Below are 25,601 nucleotides of genomic sequence, written 5' to 3'. Positions count from 1 at the left end.
ATTCTCTGCTGCTCGCTAGTGTTACATATCTGAGTTATTGTCAAGAAATATGGGGATATAACTACAAAAGTACGCTTTATTCACTAACTGTGTTACAAAAAAGATCACATGCTGGATACAGAGAACATTCAAACACTATATTGGATCAAAAATATTGAAATTCAAGGATATCGTGAATTTGCCAACAGCTAAAATGATGTACAAAGCAAACTATAACCTGCTAGCCAAGAATGTACAACGATTTTAAACAAAATATAAAAATGTAACCTTAGAGGAAAATCTAATTTAAAACATGTGTATGAATGTACAACACTTAAAACCTTTAGTACATCTGTATGCGGGATTAAATTATGGAATGGATTACGTAAATAAATCAAACAATGTACTAATATGATCCAGTTTAAGAGACCGTTCAAACTCAGTGTTTACAAAGTACAAATAATCAGAATTATGATGAGCGTCATTAAATAAAATATTATCCTCTACCTGACCACCTGAGGGCACCACAGACCGTGGATGCTTTTAAAAAAGGCTTAAAAACCCTCCTTTTTCAAAAAGCCTTTTTTTAGATATATGCATACTAGTTCTAGCTATTTGGCTGTTCTGGTTTGTATTTTTGTATTTTTTATTTTTTTTATCGTCTTTTTATTTTTTTTTTTTTAATACACTGTAGCACTTTGAGGTCGTTTACTCAATGTAAAGTGCTTTTTACAAATAAAATCTATTATTATTATTATTATTATTATTATCCATCCAATCAAGCGAATCATAAGTGATTGACCTACCTATGTATGTACACATTGAGAACAGGGAGTATGTGTTAGTGATTACTATGGAGAGAAAAGGGCCGAGGATTACATAAGCATTGCTTCTTCCTACTCCTTTTTGGACGTGTAAAGAAAATGTGTCAAATATGTGACATATCTTATTGATACATGTTCAAAACAACTTTCAACCAACCAACCTTTAATTAAAACGCTTCTCTCCTTTATCCCCGTTCTAAACCTCAATTTATTAAAGATCTCAGTTGCTTTTAGATTATAATTACTTTCTGGTTTAACAAATCTGTTTGGAAGAATTTTGTCTGTGTGACTTTTAGGATATTATAGTCTACCAATTCATGACATTTCAGTAAGTTGAACTGTTTCAATACTGGGTTCCCTGGATGCATTTCCACTTATACGGCTTTTTTTCCTGCAGGAAGATCAGAATTAAATCTGTTTGACAGGCACTACCCCACATTTAACATGAAATACTGGCTAATTGTCACTTCAATATTAAAAAAAGAGAAAAAAGGAACAGGAAAAAAGTATATGCGCAATTGTGCATTTGTATGTGGTATGTGTAAATATGTATATATATATATATGTATATATTGGTAAATGCATGTATTTACATGCCTAACAATGCATGTGATCAAGTACTATGATTTTGACAGACACTGGAGTCCTTTCTTGTGTTTCTTTATCTCAAGATCGATTTTTGTGTTTTCTTTTCTCTATTTGACATGTACAAAGTGAATGTGGAAAGGGTAGGCATAATAATCTGCGGTCCCCTCCAAGGTTTCTCATTGTCATCCCATTGGGTTGAGTTTCTTCTTGCCCTGATGTGGGATCTGAGCCGAGGATGCCGTTGTGGCTTGTGCAGCCCTTTGAGACAACTCCTGATTTAGGGCTTGTGGAGGGAGATGTGGCCAGCGCCGTCTGCAGGAGCAAAGGTCACCGCCTCTGTCCATGGTGCCGAGGACAGAGCACCATCAGACGGGGGCGTGGCAGTGCTGACGGCGAGACGCAGCTGGCAGGTGATTAGATTTCACAGGTGTTTATCTAATCATCTGTTGTCTTTAACAGTAAGCGGCCGGGAGCAGGAGGGGAGAGAGGATACGGACGTGACTGAAAAGTCACGTTCTACTGGAGAGAAAACTTTTGTTGGAACGTTATTATTAAAACCTTGTTAAAACCTGCACGCTTGGCTCCTGTGCCGTGTCTGACAGTGGGACTGCGAGGACGCAACTTCCACAGGGATATATAAGTAAACATTGATTGATTGATTGAACCCTAATTTATATATATTGTGTTTGTGTTCTGGCTAAAATGACCTCGCCATTGGGGTTCAAAGCCCGACCTGTGGCTTTGACAATGAGTCCAATAAGTACGCTGGTGCTAACACAAGCATTAACCGTTGTAGATAGGGATGTCCGATAATGGCTTTTTGGCGATATTCCGATATTGTCCAACTCTTTAATTACCGATACCGATATCAACCGATACCGATATATACAGTCGTGGAATTAACACATTATTATGCCTAATTTGGACAACCAGGTATGGTCAAGCCATGGTCCTTTTTAAAATAAATAAATAAATAAAATAAGATAAATAAATTAAAAACATTTTCTTGAATAAAACGAAAGTAAACAATATAAAAACAGTTACATAGAAACTAGTAATTAATGAAAATGAGTCAAATTAACTGTTAAAGGTTAGTACTATTAGTGGACCAGCAGCACGCACAATCATGTGTGCTTACGAACTGTATCCCTTGCAGACTGTATTGATATATATTGATATATAATGTAGGAACCAGGGTTTCCCACACATTCATTTATTTGTGGCGGCCTGCCACGAAAGAATTACGTCCGCCACAAATACAAAAAAAAATAAATAAATAAAATAAAAAACGTTTTTTTTTTTTTTTTTGTCCTGTCCAGCTTCTTAGGCAAATCATATAGTTGATGTAGATGCCCATATCGGCTGTTCAAATTTACTTTACAAAAGAGAAGTGTAGGATGCTTCTCTTGTTGCCTTATTTGTATTTGACTTTATTAAATGTATTTATATTAGAAACACAACATGTGCATATAACAAAGGGTGCAAAGTCTGCAGGCAGTAGGAAACACATGGTTAAGTGTAGGGAGTAAAACTGATGGCAGTCTAAAGTTCAAAATTTTTGGAGCTCTTCGTTCAGTGGATCAGATGTTTGATGAAGCTCTGTGTCTATCTACCACCGCTACAGTTTTCTGTTTATTTGTTACTGACTGTGGCAGGACACCTCTGCCTCTGTTTCACTTTATGTTGCTGGTAAATAATATGGTTGTAGTAGTAGGCTTAAGTTAAATTATTTAATATGCACTAAATAAAGGGGCAGAGCTTTGAGACATTTTAGCTTTTATATTTTATAAGATATATTTTTTGTAAGAACCACAATTAATAAATATATTTCAGTGAATAACTTATTGTTTAAATCTGTATATAAATATGTACATAAAGTGTTGTAATTATATTGTAAAATGGATGGATGGATGGACGTTTAAAACAAAACTGTTATTATTAATTAGTAAGTATACATTTTTTGAGCCTTTTTAGGGAACATCAAATCATTGTAGTAAATTATGCAAATTACTCGATGATGTCATGGTGACCACGCCCATAGCCACGCCCCCACCGCCACAGGTATCTTGGCAGTTTATAGGAAACACTGAGGAACCCGCATATGAATAACAGAAAGAAACAACCTTTTTGTGTGAATGAGTGTGAATGGGGGAGTTTTTTTGGGTTGGTGCACTAATTGTAAGTGTATCTTGTGTTTTTTATGTTGATTTAATAAAAAATAAAAATAAAAAAAATAAAAACGATACCAATAATTTCCGATATTACATTTTAAAGCATTTATCGGACATCTCAAGTTGTAGATCAACAAAACAATATAAAGGCTTGCCTGGAAATGGTGATGGCAATCCTCGGTCGGAGATTAATGGGTAGCCCGTGTGCGGTTCCTGCACTTAAATGTCTGGACAACAATTAGCAGGACGAATGAATGAATCATTTATGATACGCGGTAGTGCGGCCTATTTGCTTTCGGAGCACCGTCAGCCTTGGCACAATTTGAAGTACACAGAGTTAGCAGCAGTTCATCAATAGTCATCCTTCCCTTGCATTTCAAAGACTTGTTTTATTATTTAAAAAAAAAAAAAGATCAACTTTGTTTCTCCGTTCATTAGCGCTTCTCTTTAATTCTGCCGTGTGATCGACAATTATTGCGGCGGTATGTCGGTGCGTCGGCGGGACTTGGCTCGCAGCCTGTTGATCTATTCATGAGGATGTGAGTACACACACTTCAGCGACAAAACACACACACACACACACACACACACTGTGTGTGTTTGCACAGACGTGCTCCAGAACATTCTAATTAACCAAGCTTCCATAATCAACAATGTGCTCATTTGAGAGGGGCTAATTAAATGTTCACTTTAACAATCCCAACTCAAAGGGTGTGAACTTGACGAGCAATAAAGTTCTATTCTTTTCCAGAAGGTGGAAAGTCTCGCATGTGACCTTTAAAGACACGTGCCTCCGTCCCTCATCCGTCTGAGCCGTCTCCATCACCCCTCGCTTGTCCCCGGGCCCCCTTCAATTAGCAACCGTTTCTCCATCTCCGGCGGAAACAGGGGTACCACCCGGGGGTGAGGGGAGCCGGCCTGAACAAGGCCACGGGACAATCCCTGAGATTTCATTAAAGCTCCCATTTAAGGTTCCATTTGCCCCCCCCCGGGAGACGTGAGGATGGAAGGCTGCATTTGTGTCGGAGAGCCGGCAGAAGACAGCAGTCACTTGGATCCTCAAATGATGTGGGAGAGGGAAGCGTTGTTGCCTTGGCGACTGGATGTCAGGATAACGGGGACACGACCGATGCGGTGTGCAGCATTTGACGCGATTAAGGTTACGGTTTTACTACTTGGGTATAAAATACTACACGGTCTAGCTCCATCCTATCTTGCCGATTGTATTGTACCATATGTCCCGGCAAGAAATCTGCGTTCAAAGAACTCCGGCTTATTAGTGATTCCCAGTGCCCCAAAAAAGTCTGCGGGCTATAGAGCGTTTTCTATTGGGGCACCAGTACTATGGAATGCCCTCCCGGTAACAGTTAGAGATGCTACCTCAGTAGAAGCATTTAAGTCCCATCTTAAAACTCATTTGTATACTCTAGCCTTTAAATAGACCCCCTCTAATTTTAGACCAGTTGATCTGCCGTTTCTTTTCTTTTCTGCCCCCCTCTCCCTCGTGGAAGGGGTGGCACAGGTCCGGTGGCCATGGATGAAGTGCTGGCTGTCCAGAGTCGGGACCCGAGGTGGACCGGCCGCCTGTGCATCGGTTGGGGACATCTCTGCGCTGCTGACCTGGCTCCGCTCGGGATGGTCTCCTGCTGGCCCCACTATGGACTGGACTCTCACTATTATGTTTGATCCACTATGGACTGGACTCTCACTATTATGTTAGATCCACTATGGACTAGACTCTCACAATATTATGCTATATCCACTATGGACTGGACTCTCACTATTATGTTAGATCCACTATGGACTAGACTCTCACAATATTATGCTAGATCCACTATGGACTGGACTCACACTATTATGTTAGATCCACTATGGACTGGACTCTCTCACTATTATGTTAGATCCACTATGGACTGGACTCTCACTATTATGTTAGATCCACTATGGACTGGACTCTCTCACTATTATGTTAGATCCACTATGGACTGGACTCTCCCACTATTATGTTAGATCCACTATGGACTGGACTCTCACTATTATGTTAGATCCACTATGGACTGGACTCTCACACTATTATGTTAAATCCACTATGGACTGGACTCTCACACTATTATGTTAGATCCACTATGGACTGAACTCACACTATTATGTTAGATACACTATGGACTGGACTCTCATACTATTATGTTAGATCCACTATGGACTGGACTCTGCAACTATTATGTTACATCCACTATGGACTGGACTCTCACTATTATGTTAGATCCACTATGGACTGGACTCTCACTATTATGTTAGATCCACTATGGACTGGACTCTCACACAATTATGTTAGATCCACTATGGACTGAACTCACACTATTATGTTACATCTACTATGGACTGGACTCTCACACTATTATGTTAGATCCACTATGGACTGGACTCTCACTATTATGTTAGATCCACTATGGACTGGACTCTCCCACTATTATGTTAGATCCACTATGGACTGGACTCTCACTATTATGTTAGATCCACTATGGACTGGACTCTCACACTATTATGTTATATCCACTATGGACTGAACTCACACTATTATGTTAGATCCACTATGGACTGGACTCTCACACTATTATGTTAGATCCACTATGGACTGGACTCTGCCACTATTATGTTAGATCCACTATGGACTGGACTCTCACTATTATGTTAGATCCACTATGGACTGGACTCTCACTATTATGTTAGATCCACTATGGACTGGACTCTCACACTATTATGTTAAATCCACTATGGACTGGACTCTCACACTATTATGTCATATCCACTATGGACTGAACTCACACTATTATGTTATATCCACTATGGACTGGACTCTCACACTATTATGTTAAATCCACTATGGACTGGACTCTCACACTATTATGTCATATCCACTATGGACTGAACTCACACTATTATGTTATATCCACTATGGACTGGACTCTCACACTATTATGTTAGATCCACTATGGACTGGGCTCTCTCACTATTATGTTAGAGCCACTATGGACTGGACTCACACACTATTATGTTAGATCCACTATGGACTGGACTCTCACACTATTATGTTAGATCCACTATGGACTGGACTCTCACACTATTATGTTAGATCCACTATGGACTGGACTCTCACACTATTATGTTAGATCCACTATGGACTGGACTCTCACACTATTATGTTAGATCCACCATGGACTGGACTCTCACTATTATGTTAGATCCACTATGGACTGGACTCTCACACTATTATGTTAAATCCACTATGGACTGGACTCTCACACTATTATGTTAGATCCACTATGGACTGAACTCACACTATTATGTTAGATACACTATGGACTGGACTCTGCAACTATTATGTTACATCCACTATGGACTGGACTCTCACACTATTATGTTAAATCCACTATGGACTGGACTCTCACTATTATGTTAGATCCACTATGGACTGAACTCACACTATTATGTTACATCCACTATGGACTGGACTCTCACTATTATGTTAGATCCACTATGGACTGGACTCTCACACTATTATGTTAAATCCACTATGGACTGGACTCTCACTATTATGTTTGATCCACTATGGACTGGACTCTCACTATTATGTTAGATCCACTATGGACTAGACTCTCACAATATTATGCTAGATCCACTATGGACTGGACTCACACTATTATGTTAGATCCACTATGGACTAGACTCTCACAATATTATGCTAGATCCACTATGGACTGGACTCACACTATTATGTTAGATCCACTATGGACTAGACTCTCACAATATTATGCTAGATCCACTATGGACTGGACTCACACTATTATGTTAGATCCACTATGGACTGGACTCTCACAATATTATGCTATATCCACTATGGACTGGACTCTCACTATTATGTTAGATCCACTATGGACTAGACTCTCACAATATTATGCTAGATCCACTATGGACTGGACTCACACTATTATGTTAGATCCACTATGGACTGGACTCTCTCACTATTATGTTAGATCCACTATGGACTGGACTCTCACTATTATGTTAGATCCACTATGGACTGGACTCTCTCACTATTATGTTAGATCCACTATGGACTGGACTCTCCCACTATTATGTTAGATCCACTATGGACTGGACTCTCACTATTATGTTAGATCCACTATGGACTGGACTCTGCAACTATTATGTTACATCCACTATGGACTGGACTCTCACTATTATGTTAGATCCACTATGGACTGGACTCTCACTATTATGTTAGATCCACTATGGACTGGACTCTCACACAATTATGTTAGATCCACTATGGACTGAACTCACACTATTATGTTAGATCCACTATGGACTGGACTCTCCCACTATTATGTTAGATCCACTATGGACTGGGCTCTCACTATTATGTTAGATCCACTATGGACTGGACTCTCACACTATTATGTTATATCCACTATGGACTGAACTCACACTATTATGTTAGATCCACTATGGACTGGACTCTCACACTATTATGTTAGATCCACTATGGACTGGACTCTGCCACTATTATGTTAGATCCACTATGGACTGGAATCTCACTATTATGTTAGATCCACTATGGACTGGACTCTCACTATTATGTTAGATCCACTATGGACTGGACTCTCACACTATTATGTTAAATCCACTATGGACTGGACTCTCACACTATTATGTTAGATCCACTATGGACTGGGCTCTCACACTATTATGTTAGATTCACTATGGACTGGACTCTCACTATTATGTTAGATCCACTATGGACTGGACTCTCACACTATTATGTTAGATCCACTATGGACTGGACTCTCACACTATTATGTTAGATCCACTATGGACTGGACTCTCACACTATTATGTTAGATCCACTATGGACTGGACTCTCACACTATTATGTTAGATCCACCATGGACTGGACTCTCACTATTATGTTAGATCCACTATGGACTGGACTCTCACACTATTATGTTAAATCCACTATGGACTGGACTCTCACACTATTATGTTAGATCCACTATGGACTGAACTCACACTATTATGTTAGATACACTATGGACTGGACTCTGCAACTATTATGTTACATCCACTATGGACTGGACTCTCACACTATTATGTTAAATCCACTATGGACTGGACTCTCACTATTATGTTAGATCCACTATGGACTGAACTCACACTATTATGTTACATCCACTATGGACTGGACTCTCACTATTATGTTAGATCCACTATGGACTGGACTCTCACACTATTATGTTAAATCCACTATGGACTGGACTCTCACTATTATGTTAGATCCACTATGGACTGAACTCACACTATTATGTTAGATCCACTATGGACTGAACTCACACTATTATGTTAGATCCACTATGGACTGGGCTCTCACACTATTATGTTAGATCCACTATGGACTGGACTCTGCCACTATTATGTTAGATCCACTATGGACTGGACTCTGCCACTATTATGTTAGATCCACTATGGACTGGACTCTCACTATTATGTTAGATCCACTATGGACTGGACTCTCACTATTATGTTAGATCCACTATGGACTGGACTCTCACTATTATGTTAGATCCACTATGGACTGGACTCTCACACTATTATGTTAGATCCACTATGGCCTGGACTCTCACACTATTATGTTAGATCCACTATGGACTGGGCTCTCACACTATTATGTTAGATTCACTATGGACTGGACTCTCACTATTATGTTAGATCCACTATGGACTGGACTCTCACACTATTATGTTAGATCCACTATGGACTGGACTCTCACACTATTATGTTAGATCCACTATGGACTGGACTCTCACACTATTATGTTAGATCCACTATGGACTGGACTCTCACACTATTATGTTAGATCCACCATGGACTGGACTCTCACTATTATGTTAGATCCACTATGGACTGGACTCTCACACTATTATGTTAAATCCACTATGGACTGGACTCTCACACTATTATGTTAGATCCACTATGGACTGAACTCACACTATTATGTTAGATACACTATGGACTGGACTCTGCAACTATTATGTTACATCCACTATGGACTGGACTCTCACACTATTATGTTAAATCCACTATGGACTGGACTCTCACTATTATGTTAGATCCACTATGGACTGAACTCACACTATTATGTTACATCCACTATGGACTGGACTCTCACTATTATGTTAGATCCACTATGGACTGGACTCTCACACTATTATGTTAAATCCACTATGGACTGGACTCTCACTATTATGTTAGATCCACTATGGACTGAACTCACACTATTATGTTAGATCCACTATGGACTGAACTCACACTATTATGTTAGATCCACTATGGACTGGACTCTCACTATTATGTTAGATCCACTATGGACTGGACTCTCACTATTATGTTAGATCCACTATGGACTGGACTCTCACTATTATGTTAGATCCACTATGGACTGGACTCTCACTATTATGTTAGATCCACTATGGACTGGACTCTCACACTATTATGTTAAATCCACTATGGACTGAACTCACACTATTATGTTAGATCCACTATGGACTGGACTCTCACACTATTATGTTAGATCCACTATGGACTGGACTCTCTCACTATTATGTTAGATCCACTATGGACTGGACTCTCACACTATTATGTTAGATCCACCATGGACTGGACTCTCACTATTATGTTAGATCCACTATGGACTGGACTCTCACAAATGAGAACACACAGAATCAGAGGGCTGGTCTTAAGAAGCCACCTGGCCAAAATGAAAATGTAAAAAAATGAAACTCAACAGCTGATATTGACAATAAAAATAATTCCTCGCAATTGTTGGATATGAATTCAAACCATAACCAAGCATGCATCACTATAGCTCTTGTCTCGACTACTGTCACGACCGGTCACATCACGCCGTGACTTATTTTGAAGGTTTTTGGCATTTTCCTGTGTGTCGTGTTTGAGTTGTTGTCTTGCGCTCCTATTTTGGTGGCTTTTCCTGTTTTGTTGGCATTTTCCTGTGTGTCGTGTTTGAGTTGTTGTCTTGCGCTCCTATTTTGGTGGCTTTTCCTGTTTTGTTGGTATTTTCCTGTAGCAGTTTCATGTCTTCCTTGAACGCCATTCCCCGCACCTGCTTTGTTTTGGCAATCAAGACTATTCAAGTTGTGCGGACAGTATCCTTCTTTGTATAATGTATATATAATATGTGAATATTACATATGTTATATTTTATATTGTTGCTATGGTACATTTTTAGTCTACTTTATACCTCTTGTTTTCGTCCTCTTTTTGTGTGCATTATCCTCTCCATCCTTATCCTTTCCATCCTTTGTAACTGAGCTGCTGTGTGGAACAATTTCCCTTGTGGATCAATAACTGTGTCTAAGTCTGAGTCCAAGTACACCACGGACAAGTCTCCACCTCATCGCAGGGCCAACACACGACAAATTACGTATCTAATTATTATTTACTTACTAATTTGATTATTTATGACATGTATTTATTCATTTATTCGCTGTTGTGTTACAATTGAGTACAAACAAATGTGTTGAAAACAGCGACGACACGAAAAAAGGGTAGGATTTTTCCTTGTGTAATGTTCATATTGTTGTTACTCAGCCAGCGTTTGTGGGTCTGATGGACCCGTTGCATTTTGTGGCTTTTAATGGCTCACAATCAAACACTTTTATGTTAAAATACTGAACATATGTTTATTGGGATAAGGCTGCTCAGTATTTTAACATTAAAGTGTTTGTTGTGAGGCATTAAAAGCCACAAAATACGACGGGTCCATCAGACCCACAAACCCTGGCTGAGTAACAACAATATGAACATTGCACGGAAAATTTATCTGCCAGTTTCTGCATCCCACAGGGATTCTTCTTTTGTGTTTCTGCACCTGCGGTTCCCACACAAGGTTGCAACATTGTCAACACTGCCTGCTCTCATTTTCTCGCACATTTGACCCTCTGATGTTCTGTGTACCTACACCCTGTCCTCCTCCTGTCTAGGCCTGCACACACACACACACACACACACACACACACACACACACACACACACACACACACACACACACACACACACACACACACACACACGCCAAGACAGGAGGAGGACAGAGTGTAGGTACACAGAATATCAGAGGGTCAAATGTGCGAGAAAATGAGAGCAGACAGTGGGAACCGCAGGTGCAGAAACACAAAAGAAGAATCCCTGTGGGATGCAGAAACTGGCAGAGAAATTCTCTGTGCAATGTTCAAATTGTTGTTACTCAGCCAGTGTTTGTGGGTCTGATGGACCCGTTGCATTTTGTGGCTTTCAATGCCTCACAATCAAACACTTTTATGTTAAAATACTGAACAGATGTTTAACTTATCCCAGTAAACATCTGTTCAGTATTTTAACGTAGATGTTTACCTTATCCCAGTAAACATCTGTTCAGTATTTTAACGTAAAAGTGTTTGATTGTGAGGCATTAAAAACCACAAATGCAACGGGTCCATCAGACCCACAAACGCTGGCTGAGTAACAACAATATGAACGTTGCATGGAAAATTTATCTGCCAGTTTCTGCATCCCACAGGGATTTTTCTTTTGTGTTTCTGCACTTGCGGTTCTCACACAAGGTTGTAACATTGTTTGTCAACACTGTCTGATCTCATTTTCTCGCACATTTGACCCTCTGATGTTCTGTGTACCTACACTCTGTCCTCCTCCTGTCTAGGCCTGCTGTGTGTGTGTGTGTGTGTTTGTGTGTGTGGTACACAGAACATCAATTTCCACACTTCTATTAGCCCTGGGTCCAGTGGACCCAGGCATCTTATATGTAATAGAAATGTGTAGGGGGGGTGTATGGTGTGTGGTCATTAAATATGTATTCTGATATATCTTCTTCACAGAAAATGAGCTTAAGTCAGTGAGTCTCAGTTTGAAAAATTAATTAATTGTATCATTTTTCTTTTAATGAAAAATTAAAACGGGTCCCACACACACACACACAGCAGGCCTAGACAGGAGGAGGACAGAGTGTAGGTACACAGAACATCAGAGGGTCAAATGTGCGAGAAAATGAGAGCAGACAGTGTTGACAAACACTCCTTTTCGGACGTGTGCGATGTATCATTTTGTGATTGTATGCATGTGGGAAAGAAACTAACAAGTGATATTATGTTGCTCAGGTGTACCTAATGAAATGTCCTCACCCGTCTGTTAGCCGCTCTAAATAATGGAACAAAAAAAAAAAAAAAAGGGAAGCATGAAACCAAGCGCTGATTAAATTTAAAGCCACAACATTTCATGTCATGGCTTGCAACCACAACAAGGACAGTTTTTGCATCGCAGGAAAAGGTATTATGCAGATTCATAGTGCGCTATTGTTTTCATCTCCAGATTCATGTCAATTGTGTCCTTTTTCTGGGCTGTACATGACTCTTGGAGGTAATAAATTATCAATGCATGTTTTGTTTTTCCCCTTCCCTGTCTCTAAATACTTTACACGCATCACTGCTTGCGGGGTTTGCACACACACACACACACACACACACACACACACACACACACACACACACACACACACACACACACACACACACACACACACACACACACACACACACACACACACACACACACACACACACACACAAAGAAAAAGTACCGCACACAGAGCTTTCAGTAATTATGGAGGCTTTAGGATGTTACATTTTGGAAAAAAAAACTAACTTGGTTTTATGACACGTACGCTAAAGTCAAGCTCCTGGTTTCACGCAAATATTTAAGATGATCTCATGCAAATTGAATGTTTTTGGCGTTCTTTCTCTTTTGGCAGCAGCCATTCAAACTGATATGCATTTTGCAGGCAGCCCTCACAAACACTTCACTATGTAAATTGCATGCATGGCACAGAAAATTCTCCATGCAGAGGTGCTGCCGTTCAGCCGAAACTGGCGCCGAGAGCCCGGTCTGTTTTTGGCCGTGTGCTTGGAATTTGTTCTCTTTTGCATGAAATACTTACTGGACTGTGCTGTTGCAACCGTTATGTATTCTCAAAGTAGCGTACTGTAGCATGTACACCACTTGGAAAAGTCGGTGTGCAGCATCAACACACAAATGAGTGTCTCAAGCGCTGCCAATACAAATGAGCGGGGTTTCCCCTTATAGGCCTACTGAAATTATTTTTTTTAAATTTAAACGGGGATAGCAGATCCATTCTATGTGTCATACTTGATCATTTCGCAATATTACCATATTTTTGCTGAAAGGATTTAGTAGAGAACATCGATGATAAAGTTCGCAACTTTTGGTCGCTGATAAAAAAAAGCCTTGCCTGTACCGGAAGTAGCGTGACGTCGCAGGTTGAAAGGCTCCTCACATTTCCCCATTGTTTACACCAGCAGCGAGAGAGATTCGGACCGAGAAAGCGACGATTACCCCATTAATTTGAGCCAGGATGAAAGATTCGTGGATGAGGAACGTGAGAGTGAGGGACTAGAGTGCAGTGCAGGACGTATCTTTTTTCGCTCTGACCGTAACTTAGGTACAAGCTGGCTCATTGGATTCCACACTTTCTCCTTTTTCTATTGTGGATCACGGATTTGTATTTTAAACCACCTCGGATACTATATCCTCTTGAAAATGAGAGTCGAGAACGCGAAATGGACATTCACAGTGACTTTTATCTCCACGACAATACATCGGCGAAGCACTTTAGCTACGGAGCTAACGTGATAGCATCGTGCTTAAATGCAGATAGAAACAAAATAAATAAGCCTCTGACTGGAAGGATAGACAGAAGATCAACAATACTACTATCAGGAGACACCGAACCAAACACTGGACCTGTAACTACACGGTTAATGCTGTGCCGCCTGTCGAAGCCTAGCAATGCTGTTGCTAACGACGCCATTGAAGCTAACTTAGCTACGGGACCTCGTCAGAGCTATGATAAAAACATTAGCGCTCCATCTACGCCAGCGTTCATCTGCTCATCAACACCCGTGCTCACCTGCGTTCCAGCGATCGACGGCGCGACGAAGGACTTCACCCGATCATCGATGCGGTCGGTGGCTAGCGTCGGATAGCGCGTATGCTATCCAACTCAAAGTCCTCCTGGTTGTGTTGCTGCAGCCAGCCGCTAATACACCAATCCCACCTACAGATTTCTTCTTTGCAGTCTTCATTGTTCATTAAACAAATTGCAAAAGATTCACCAACACAGATGTCCAGAATACTGTGGAATTATGCGATGAAAACAGAGCTTTTTGTATTGGATACAATGTGTCCAAATACTTCCGTTTCAACCATTGACGTCACGCGCAAACGTCATCATACATAGACGTTTTCAACCGGAATTTCCCCGGGAAATTTAAAATTGCACTTTATAAGTTAACCCGGCCGTGTTGGCATGTGTTGCAATGTTAAGATTTCATCATTGATATATAAACTATCAGACTGCGTGGTCGGTAGTAGTGGCTTTCAGTAGGCCTTTAATGTATTGGATCGTGACACACCGCCACAGCAAAATATTAACCGGCACAAGGGCTGGGCGATGTGGACAAAAACGTATACACTACCGTTCAAAAGTTTGGGGTCACCCAAACAATTTCGTGGAATAGCCTTCATTTCTAAGAACAAGAATAGACTGTCGAGTTTCAGATGAAAGTTCTCTTTTTCTGGCCATTTTGAGCGTTTAATTGACCCCACAAATGTGATGCTCCAGAAACTCAATCTGCTCAAAGGAAGGTCAGTTTTGTAGCTTTTGTAACGAGCTAAACTGTTTTCAGATGTGTGAACATGATTGCACAAGGGGTTTCTAATCATCAATTAGCCTTCTGAGCCAATGAGCAAACACATTGTACCATTAGAACACTGGAGTGATAGTTGCTGGAAATGGGCCTCTATACACCTATGTAGATATTGCAGCAAAAACCAGACATTTGCAGCTAGAATAGTCATTTACCACATTAGCAATGTATAGGGTGTATTTCTTTAAAGTTAAGACTAGTTTAAAGTTATCTTCCTTCAAAAATAAGGACATTTCAATGTGACCCCAAACTTTTGAACGGTAGTGTATCTCAATATATTTCTACTTAAACTCGATATATATATCTCGATATATTTTCCGGTGAAAGTATACATATATTGATATTAATTTTTTAACCGAGATTCAGTGAAATTGAAGTGAATGACAAGTGCACTGTAAACAGTCAGTGGCACTTTTATTAAGCCAGTTAGTCAAGATGGATATTAACAGCACAGAAAATAAACGGTTTAAGTAGCACATAATTACATAACATAAATAAAATAGAAACATATTATTTCCACGTAAAATAAATAACATGGCTGTGTCTCAATCGCTGCCAATACAAATGAGCAGGGTTTCCCCTTAATGTACTCGATCGTGACACACCGCCACAGCAAAATATTAACCGGCTGGGCGATGTGGACGAAAACGTATATCTCGATATCCATCCATCCATCCATTTTCTACCGCTTATTCCCTTCAGCTACAATCGGGCGGAAGGCCGATCTCGATATATTTTTACTTAAACTCGATATTCGATATATATCTCGATATATTTTTCCCGTGAAAGAATACATATACAGATTTTTGTGTGAGATTTCCTGAAATTGAAGTAAATGACAAACTGTACTGTAAACACACCTTGTGTGGTGTTCGGGTCTGTGGGACCCGTTTTCGTTTTTTATTAAAAGAAAAATGATACAATAAATTAATTTCCTCAAACTGAGACTCACTGACTCTGGCTCATTTTCTGTGAAAAACATATCAGAATACATATTTAATGACCACACACCATACACCCCCCCACACACACACATTTATATTATATATAAGATGTTCGGGTCACACACACACACACACACACACACACACACACACACACACACACACACACACACACACACACACACACACACACACACACACACAGCAGGCCTAGACAGGAGGAGGACATAGTGTAGGTACACAGAATATCAGAGGGTCAAATGTGCGAGAAAATGAGAGCAGACAGTGGGAACCGCAGGTGCAGAAACACAAAAGAAGAATCCCTGTGGGATGCAGAAACTGGCAGAGAAATTTTCCGTGCAACGTTCATATTGTTGTTACTCAGCCAGCATTTGTGGGTCTGATGGACCCATTGCATTTTGTGGCTTTAAATGCCTCACAATCAAACACTGTTATGTTAAAATACTGAACAGATGTTTACCTTATCCCAGTAAACATCTGTTCAGTATTTTAACGTAAAAGTCTCCAGAAGAAGCCATATAAAATCTGAAGCTCTTTTTAACTTTTATTGCCAATATTATGCTAACAGGCCAAATTCCAACACGTTCTTTCCCGTGCACACACGTCTGCCTTTGTGCTTCCCCAGACACTTCTCATTCTCCAACAACACGCTGTGTTCAAGACTATAGGAAAAATGAACATCATAACACAGGATCATACGCATTTACAGTAGCAGGTTGCCACAGTATGAATGGATATATATAGCTGATTATTTGTGCACTATTGACTAGTGATGCACCGTACATTCGGCCGGTGAAAACACTTTTATGTTAAAATACTGAACAGATGTTTACCTTACATCACACACGTCCGAAAATAAGTGTTTGTCAACACTGTCTGCTCTCATTTTCTCGCACATTTGACCCACTGATGTTCTGTGCACATACACCCTGTCCTCCTCCTGTCTAGGCCTGCTGTTTGTGTGTGTGTGTGTGTGTGTGTGTGTGTGTGTGTGTGTGTGTGTGTGTGTGTGTGTGTGTGTGTGTGTGTGTGTGTGTGTGTGTGTGTGTGTGTGTGTGTGTGTGTGTGTGTTACACAGAACATCAATTTCCACACTTCTATTAGCCCCGGGTCCAGTGGACCCGGACATCTTATATGTAATAGAAATGTGTAGGGGGGAGTATGGTGTGTGGTCATTAAATATGTATTCTGATATATGTTCTTCACAGAAAATGAGCCAAAGTCAGTGAGTCTCAGTTTGAAAAATGAATTAATTGTATCATTTTTCTTCTAATAAAAAAATAAAACGGGTCCCACAGACCCGAACACCACACAAGGGTTAATACATCCAAAATGTAAGAGGACAGTGGCGGCTCTTAGAGAGAAAGTGACGTTAGGCTCTCTGCATCTCGCGTGGAGCGACAGAAGAGTCTTTAAAGCCGAGTACAGTCCACTATAACACCAGGATTTTTTTTTTTTGATGTGTTGCTAGTCGTTTTCAATAAAGAAAAAGTGACTAAAAGGAGTAGAGAAGTCTTGAAAAATACTGAACAAAGTACAACAAGCAGCAACAATTGAAAAATAGAGCAAAATCATATTATGTACGAATAATATGTTCATACCAATTAACATTTGTTTTAAATGTATGTACTAGAGTTGTACGGTATACCGGTACTAGTATAGTATCGCGGTACTAATGAATCAAAAACGATACTTTACTCCGTTTGAAAAGTACTGGTTCCCCATTTTTTTTTCTGACGGTGCATCGTCACGTCATGACATTGCTGGTTTTACGAGCAGACGAGCATGTTCGGCAGCGCACAATCACAGAGTACTTACAAGCAGACACGGTGTGTAGACAGAAAAGGAAGAATGGACGCATTTTGGCCTAAAAAGTAAAGATAAAGGTGAAGTTATAACACTGAAACACCCTCTGGAAGAGGTGATTTGAAACATGGCTAGCTAGCGACTAACATCCATCCGCAGTGTTTTGTGAATTATATTTATATAGCGCTTTTTCTCTAGTGACTCAAAGCGCTTTACATTGTGAAACCCAATATCTAAGTTACATTTAAACCAGTGTGGGTGGCACTGGGAGCAGGTGGGTAAAGTGTCTTGCCCAAGGACACATCGGCAATGACTAGGATGGGCAGAAGCAGGGATCGAACCAGGAACCCTCAAGTTGCTGGCACGGGCACTCTGCCAACCGAGCTATACCGCTCCGTTTTAGCAACTTCTAAATTACTAATCGTCATCTCCATGGTGACAAATAAAGTATGTTTCTTACAAGTATCATCCCTGCAGGAGGATAGCGCTCCTGAATGCAAACAAATGCCATGGGTGGATCTACACCTAACATCCACTGTAATGATACCAAGTACAATATCATATCTAGTCAATACAACTATGATTACATCGATATTTGCTATCGTCACACAATCTTTGTTCTTTAAAAAAAAAAATCATAGTATGTTTATAAAGTCAGGAAATATGTCCCTGGACACATGAGGACTTTAAATATGACCAATGTATGATCCTGTAACTACTTGGTATCGGATCGATACCTAAATTTGTGGTATCATCCAAAACTAATGTAAAGTATCCAAACAAGAGCAGAATAAGTGATTATTACATTTGAACAGAAGTGTAGATAGAACATGTTAAAAGAGAAAGTAAGCAGATATTAACAGTAAATGGAGTGGATTAGCAATTCATTTTTTACAGCTTGTCCTTCATAATGTTGACAAAATAATAGGTGTATAAATGACACAATATGTTACTGCATAAGTCAGCAGACTAATTAGGAGCCTTTGCTTGTTTACTTACTACTAAAAGACCAATTTTCTAGCATGTTCACTATTTTATTTAAGGACAAACTTGCAATAAGAAACATATGTTTAATGTACCCTAAGATTTTTTTGCTAAAATAAAGCCAATAATGCCATTTTTTTGTGCTACCCTTTATTTAGAAAAGTACCGAAAAGTATTGAAAATCATTTTGGTACCGCTACCAAAATATTAGTATCAGGACAACTTTAGTCTGTACAGCACTTTGTTGTTTTTAAATGTGCTATATAAACAAATAAACTGAACTGAAGTGATCCATGGTAATTTTCCAACTCCAGAATACTAATACTTTACTAGTGTGTACATCATTTTAGTTTGCCTTTTTAAAGAAAATATACGCATTATAGCAAATTAGACGACGCCCCCCCCAACGCCACAGGTATCTTGGCAATCTCGGGGGAAAAAATGGTCATACAATGGAGTATCATTAGTAAATACGCACAACATGGATGGAGGTGGAGCTCATGAGCATTTGTGTAGGCGGGTTTTGAAGAGTCTGGTCCAGCTGGCTTATGAAAGCCATGCAGGAGTCTGCGTGCATACAAATGTAGAATACCTGGGAATTGCTCTGCTATGAAGCCGGCTTTGAAAGGGGGTCTCATGGGCAAAGGTTCCCATACCGTATTGGGTATATATTAGCATGGAGATATATACTATAATGACCAACATTAAAATAGTTGTACACCTATGTCAGGGGTGTCCAAACTGCGGCCCGGGGGCCATTTGCGGCCCGCAGTTCATTTTTTAACGGCCCCACGGCCCATTTTAAAATACGATTAAAAAAATTAACAACATAAAAAGTGGTATGAAAGACCAAACAGGTGAAATGTAACAAGAAAATGTTGCAATGTTTACTCTAATAACACAAAGCTGCCATGCAGGCTGTTTCTTTCTTTAAAAAAAATAAATCAATGTTATTATGAATTATTGACCTATCCAAGGCTCCAATTACGTCACATTAAATATTGCACTTTGAGATATTTTTTGGAGAAAAATGTTACATATTTTGTGTTTGCCATATAAAAAATTGAGCTGTCTTTTTTTTTTTTTTTTAAAGAAGGGCCTAAAACGAACAAACAAAAAACATAAACAACAATACAACGTATAATTGACGGATAGATCGAAGTTGATCTCGAGATTATTGTGTTAAAAGTAAACAGTAAAAAAAAATGTATAATTTATTTTTTAACACTTTAATGAGTAGGACCCTTTTGGTTCCCCAATAATTTTTGTGTGATTTGTTTTTTAAGTGTCATCGCTCAAAAAATAATAATGAATTAAAATCAATGGTGTTGTGAGTTATTGACCTTTTTAAGGTATAATTATTATATAATCTCAAATATTCCACTTAAAAATGTTTTTGGGTGAAAATATTGCATATTTTGTGTTTTTTCCATAAAAAAAAAACAGGGTTTTCTTTGAGAAAAGAGCATACGACTTAAATATTTAAAAACGTTATATTGACAGATAGACCTAATGTTGATCCATGGATTTAAAACTTGAATAATAATAAAAATAATAATACTGAATAATGACACATTTTTTATATTTTCAAGCCTGAGTGGAGGCCTAAATGTATATTGTTTATACATATATTGTATTGGTTTTTAAAATAAAAAAATATCAAAATGGCCCCCGCCTGCTTCGATTTTTCAGTGTGCGGCCCTCAGTGGAAAAAGTTTGGACACCCCTGGCCTATGTATTCATGAAAAACAAGGCAGAGGTTTTATTTTTTTTTTAAATATATATATTTTTGGCCACTGTAACAACACAGTTTGAATATTTAATTACCATATTTTTGGGACCATAGAGCGCACCACTGTATAAGCCTCACCCAGTATATTTTTAAAGAAACAACAACAAATCCATACATTAGCCGCATTGGACTAAGCTGCAGATAAAATATATTGCAAGGTTATTTGCAAAGAAAGCTTATGTAAATGTTTATTTACATAATTGTTTCCAAACGGCGCCTGTAACACGGCAGTACAACGGCTGATCAAACAAAACACAAGTCATCGTCATGGACCCACTAGCTGCGGAAGCTAGCTCTCCAATCAGCTAAACTGACTCAATAACTCCACGGTGACGTTTTGGTGAATTTACTGAAGAATTTGTGGAACTGGAATGATACAAAAATAATGCCGTTGTAAGTAAAAAAAATACTTACACAGACACTCATAAATGTGTTAGCATTAGAGATGTCCGATAATCGGCCGATAAATGCTTTAAAATGTAATATCGGAAATTATCTGTATCTGTTTCAAAAAGTAAAATTCATGACTTTTTAAAACGCCGCTGTACGGAGTGGTACACGGACGTAGGGAAAAGTACAGAGCGCCAATAAACCTTAAAGGCACTGCCTTTGCGTGCCGGCCCAATATCTACGGCTTTTCACACACACAAGTGAATGCAAGGCATAGTTGGTCAACAGCCATACAGGTCACACTGAGGGTGGTCGTATAAACAACTTTAACACTGTTACAAATATGCACCACACTGTGAATCCACACCAAACAAGAATGACAAACACATTTCGGGAGAACATCCGCACCGTAACACAACATAAACACAACAGAACAAATACCCAGAACCCCTTGCAGCACTAACTCTTCCGGGACGCTACAATAACACACCCCCTTAACCCCGCCCACCTCAACCTCCTCATGCTCTCTCATGGAGAGCATGTCCCAAATTCCAAGCTGCTGTTTTGAGGCATGTTAAAAAAAATAATGCACTTTGTGACTTCAATAATAAATATGGCAGTGCCATGTTGGCATTTTTTTTCCATAACTTGAGTTGATTTATTTTGGAAAACCTTGTTACATTGTTTAATGCATCCAGCGGGGCATCACAACAAAATTAGGCATACAAATGTGTTAATTCCACGACTGTATATATCGGTATCGGTTGATATCGGAATCGGTAATTTAAAGATGGACAATATCGGAATATCGGCAAAAAAGCCATTATCGGACATCTCTACTTAGCATATTAGCTAATGCTAACGACACAAGCGTCATTATTTCACAATAACAAGTACTGATATGCATGAAAACACTCCTACAGACATCACACGTGGGACGGTTTAGTAAGTAAGAATTGTTGTAGTTATATTGTAAAAGTGACAAATGTTCCTTGGAGTGATGAATGAAGCAACACTGCGGACGATCAGAAGACAGAACGGCACTTGTACCACCGGTTAAAAGCTCTAAACAGATGGGCACTGCGGCACCTGCAGTGAGCAACCTCGTCCAAAAGATGGCGCCACATCACAAACAATAACACACCTTTTCAGTGTCCTTTGCACATTTTTTTTTTTAAACTATTTGCATTATGTTCTTCGGTGAAGAAAAATGCATACATTTTTTGCAAGGTTTTTTAAGCCTCAGGGTAAAAAAGCGTAGGAAAAAAGTAGCGGCCTATAGTCCGGAATTTACAATAAGTTATTATTTGGCTTACCACGAGATGGAGCCTGGGTACCACAGTGAGAGAATCACTGTAATAATGAAGTACCAGATCCATTTTACTAATTGAAATACTAAACCCAAAACCAGTGAAGTTGGCACGTTGTGTAAATGGTAAATAAAAACAGAATACAATGATTTGCAAATCCTTTTCAACTTATATTCAATTGAATAGACTGCAAAGACAAGATATTTAATGTTCAAACTTGAAAACTTTAATTTTTGCATATATTAGCTCATTTGGAATGCCTGCCACATGTTTCAAAAAAGCTGGCACGAGCGGCAAAAAAGACTGAGGAAGTTGAGGAATGCTCATCAAACACTTATTTGGAACATCCCACAGGTGGACGGGCTAATTGGGAACAGGTGGGTGCCATGATTGGGTATAAAAGCAGCTTCCGTGAAATGCTCAGTCATTCACAAACAAGGATGGGGCGAGGGTCACCACTTTGTCAACAAATATGTGAGCAAATTGTTTAAAAACAGTTTAAGGACAACATTTCTCAACGAGCTATTGCAAGGATTTTTGGGATTTCACCATCTCCGTCACTGCACGTGACATTGAATGCCCGTGACCTTGGATCCCTCAGGCGGTACTGCATCAAAAAACAACATTAGTGTGTAAAGGATATCACCACATTGGCTCAGGAACACTTCAGAAAAGCACTGTCAGTAACTACAGCTGGTCGCTACATCTGTAAGTGCAAGTTAAAACTCTACTATGCAAAGCGAAAGCCATTTATCAACAACACCCAGAAATGCCGCTGGCTTCACTGGGCCCAATGGACTTATGCAAAGTGTAAATTGCTTTGTGGTCTGACGAGTCCACATTTCGAAATATGTTTTTGGAAACTGTGGACGTCGTGTCCTCCGGACCAAAGAGGAAAAGAACCATCCGGATTGTTATAGGCGCAAAGTTGAAAAGCCAGCATGTGTGATGGTATGGGGGTGTATTAGTGCCCAAGACATGGGTAACTTACACATCTGTGAAGGCACCATTAATGCTGAAAGGTACATACAAGTTTTAGAGCAACACAGTAAAAGAGTGCGGGTACTAGACTGGCCTGCCTGTAGTCCAGACATGTCTCCCATTGAAAATGTGTGGCGCATTATGAAGCCTAAAATACCACAACGGAGACCCCCGGACTGTTGAACAACTTAAGCTGTACATCAAGCAAGAATGGGAAAGAATTCCACCTAAAAAGCTTCAAAAATGTGTCTCCTCAGTTCCCAAACGTTTACTGAGTGTTGTTAAAAGGAAAGGCCATGTAACACAGTGGTAAAAATGCCCCTGTGACAACTTTGTTGCAATGTGTTGCTGCCATTAAAATCTAAGTTAATGATTATTAGCCAAAAAAAAAAGTTTTTTAGTTAGAACATTAAATATCTTGTCTTTGTAGTCTATTCAATTAAATATAGTATATATTTGCAAATCATTCTATTCTGTTTTTAGTTACAAATTACACAACGTGCCAACTTCACTGGTTTTGGGTTTTGTATAAGACATGGACACTTCCGGTGAAAAATCTACTTTATGCATATATTGAATGATAAAGTGCTAAATGCATCAATCAAGCAGCTTTAAAATCAATATCCTCAGCTTAGAGCAGGGGTCACCAACGCGGTGCCCGCGGGCACCAGGTAGCCCGTAAGGACCAGATGAGTCGCCTGCTGGCCTGTTCTAAAAATAGCTCAAATAGCAGCACTTACCAGTGAGCTGCCTCTATTTTTTTTAATTTTATTTATTTACTAGCAAGCTGGTCTCGCTTTGCCCGATATTTTTAATTCTAAGAGAGACAAAACTCAAATAGAATTTGAAAATCCAAGAAAATATTTTAAAGACTTGGTCTTCACTTGTTTAAATAAATTCATTATTTTTTTTACTTTGCTTCTTATAACTTTCAGAAAGACAATTTTAGAGAAAAAATACAACATTAAAAATGATTTTAGGATTTTTAAACACATATACCTTTTTACCTTTTAAATTCCTTCCTCTTCTTTCCTGACAATTTAAATCAATGTTCAAGTACATTTATTTTTTTTATTGTAAAGAATAATAAATACATTTTAATTAAATTCTTCATTTTAGCTTCTGTTTTTTCGATGAAGAATATTTGTGAAATATTTCTTCAAACTTATTATGATTAAAATTCAAAAAAAATATTCTGGCAAATCTAGAAAATCTGTAGAATCGAATTTAAATCTTATTTCAAAGTCTTTTGAATTTCTTTTAAAAATGTTGTTCTGGAAAATCTAGAAGAAATAATGATTTGTCTTTGTTAGAAATATAGCTTGGTCCAATTTGTTATATATTCTAACAAAGTGTAGATTGGATTTTAAACCTATTTAAAACATGTCATCAAAATTCTAAAATTAATCTTAATCAGGGAAAATTACTAATGATGTTCCATAAATTCTTTTTTTAAGTTTTTCTCTTCTTTTTTTTAGTTGAATTTTGAATTTTAAAGAGTCGAAATTGAAGATAAACTATGTTTCAAAATGTAATTGTCATTTTTTTCGGGTTTTCTCCTCTTTTAAACCGTTCAATTAAGTGTAAATATAATTAATTATTAATAATAACATAGAGTTTCAGGTAAATAGAGCAAATTGGCTATTTCTGGCAATTTATTTAAGTGTGTATCAAACTGGTAGCCCTTCGCATTAATCAGTACCCAAGAAGTAGCTCTTGGTTTCAAAAAGGTGGGTGACCCCTGGCTTAGAGACTCAGATTTGTTTCTCACCCATTGATCACGAACGGAAACATTTCATACATTTCACTCGGAATAATTCCCTGACATCTCACGATCAAAGAATGACTCATCTCAAAATGCGGAATCCGCGTGGAACCCCCACCCTCCGTGCACCGCGAGGTCTACACACGGCCCGATCCCCCGCAACGCCGCCGCCCCTAAGTCGGATTTGACAACCA

General features: G+C 39.0%; 1 long non-coding RNA gene across 2 annotated transcripts in view; it reads right to left on the bottom strand.

Annotated features, from left to right (window-relative positions):
- Window positions 1-25,601, bottom strand: part of LOC133636272 (uncharacterized) — a 280,725-nt gene that overhangs the window by 252,055 nt on the left and 3,069 nt on the right. The gene's annotated exons all lie outside the window — the stretch shown is intronic.

This window comes from Entelurus aequoreus, linkage group LG20, assembly GCF_033978785.1.
Source record: "Entelurus aequoreus isolate RoL-2023_Sb linkage group LG20, RoL_Eaeq_v1.1, whole genome shotgun sequence".
NCBI lineage: Eukaryota > Metazoa > Chordata > Actinopteri > Syngnathiformes > Syngnathidae > Entelurus > Entelurus aequoreus.
This window is presented reverse-complemented; position numbering and strand designations above follow the sequence as displayed.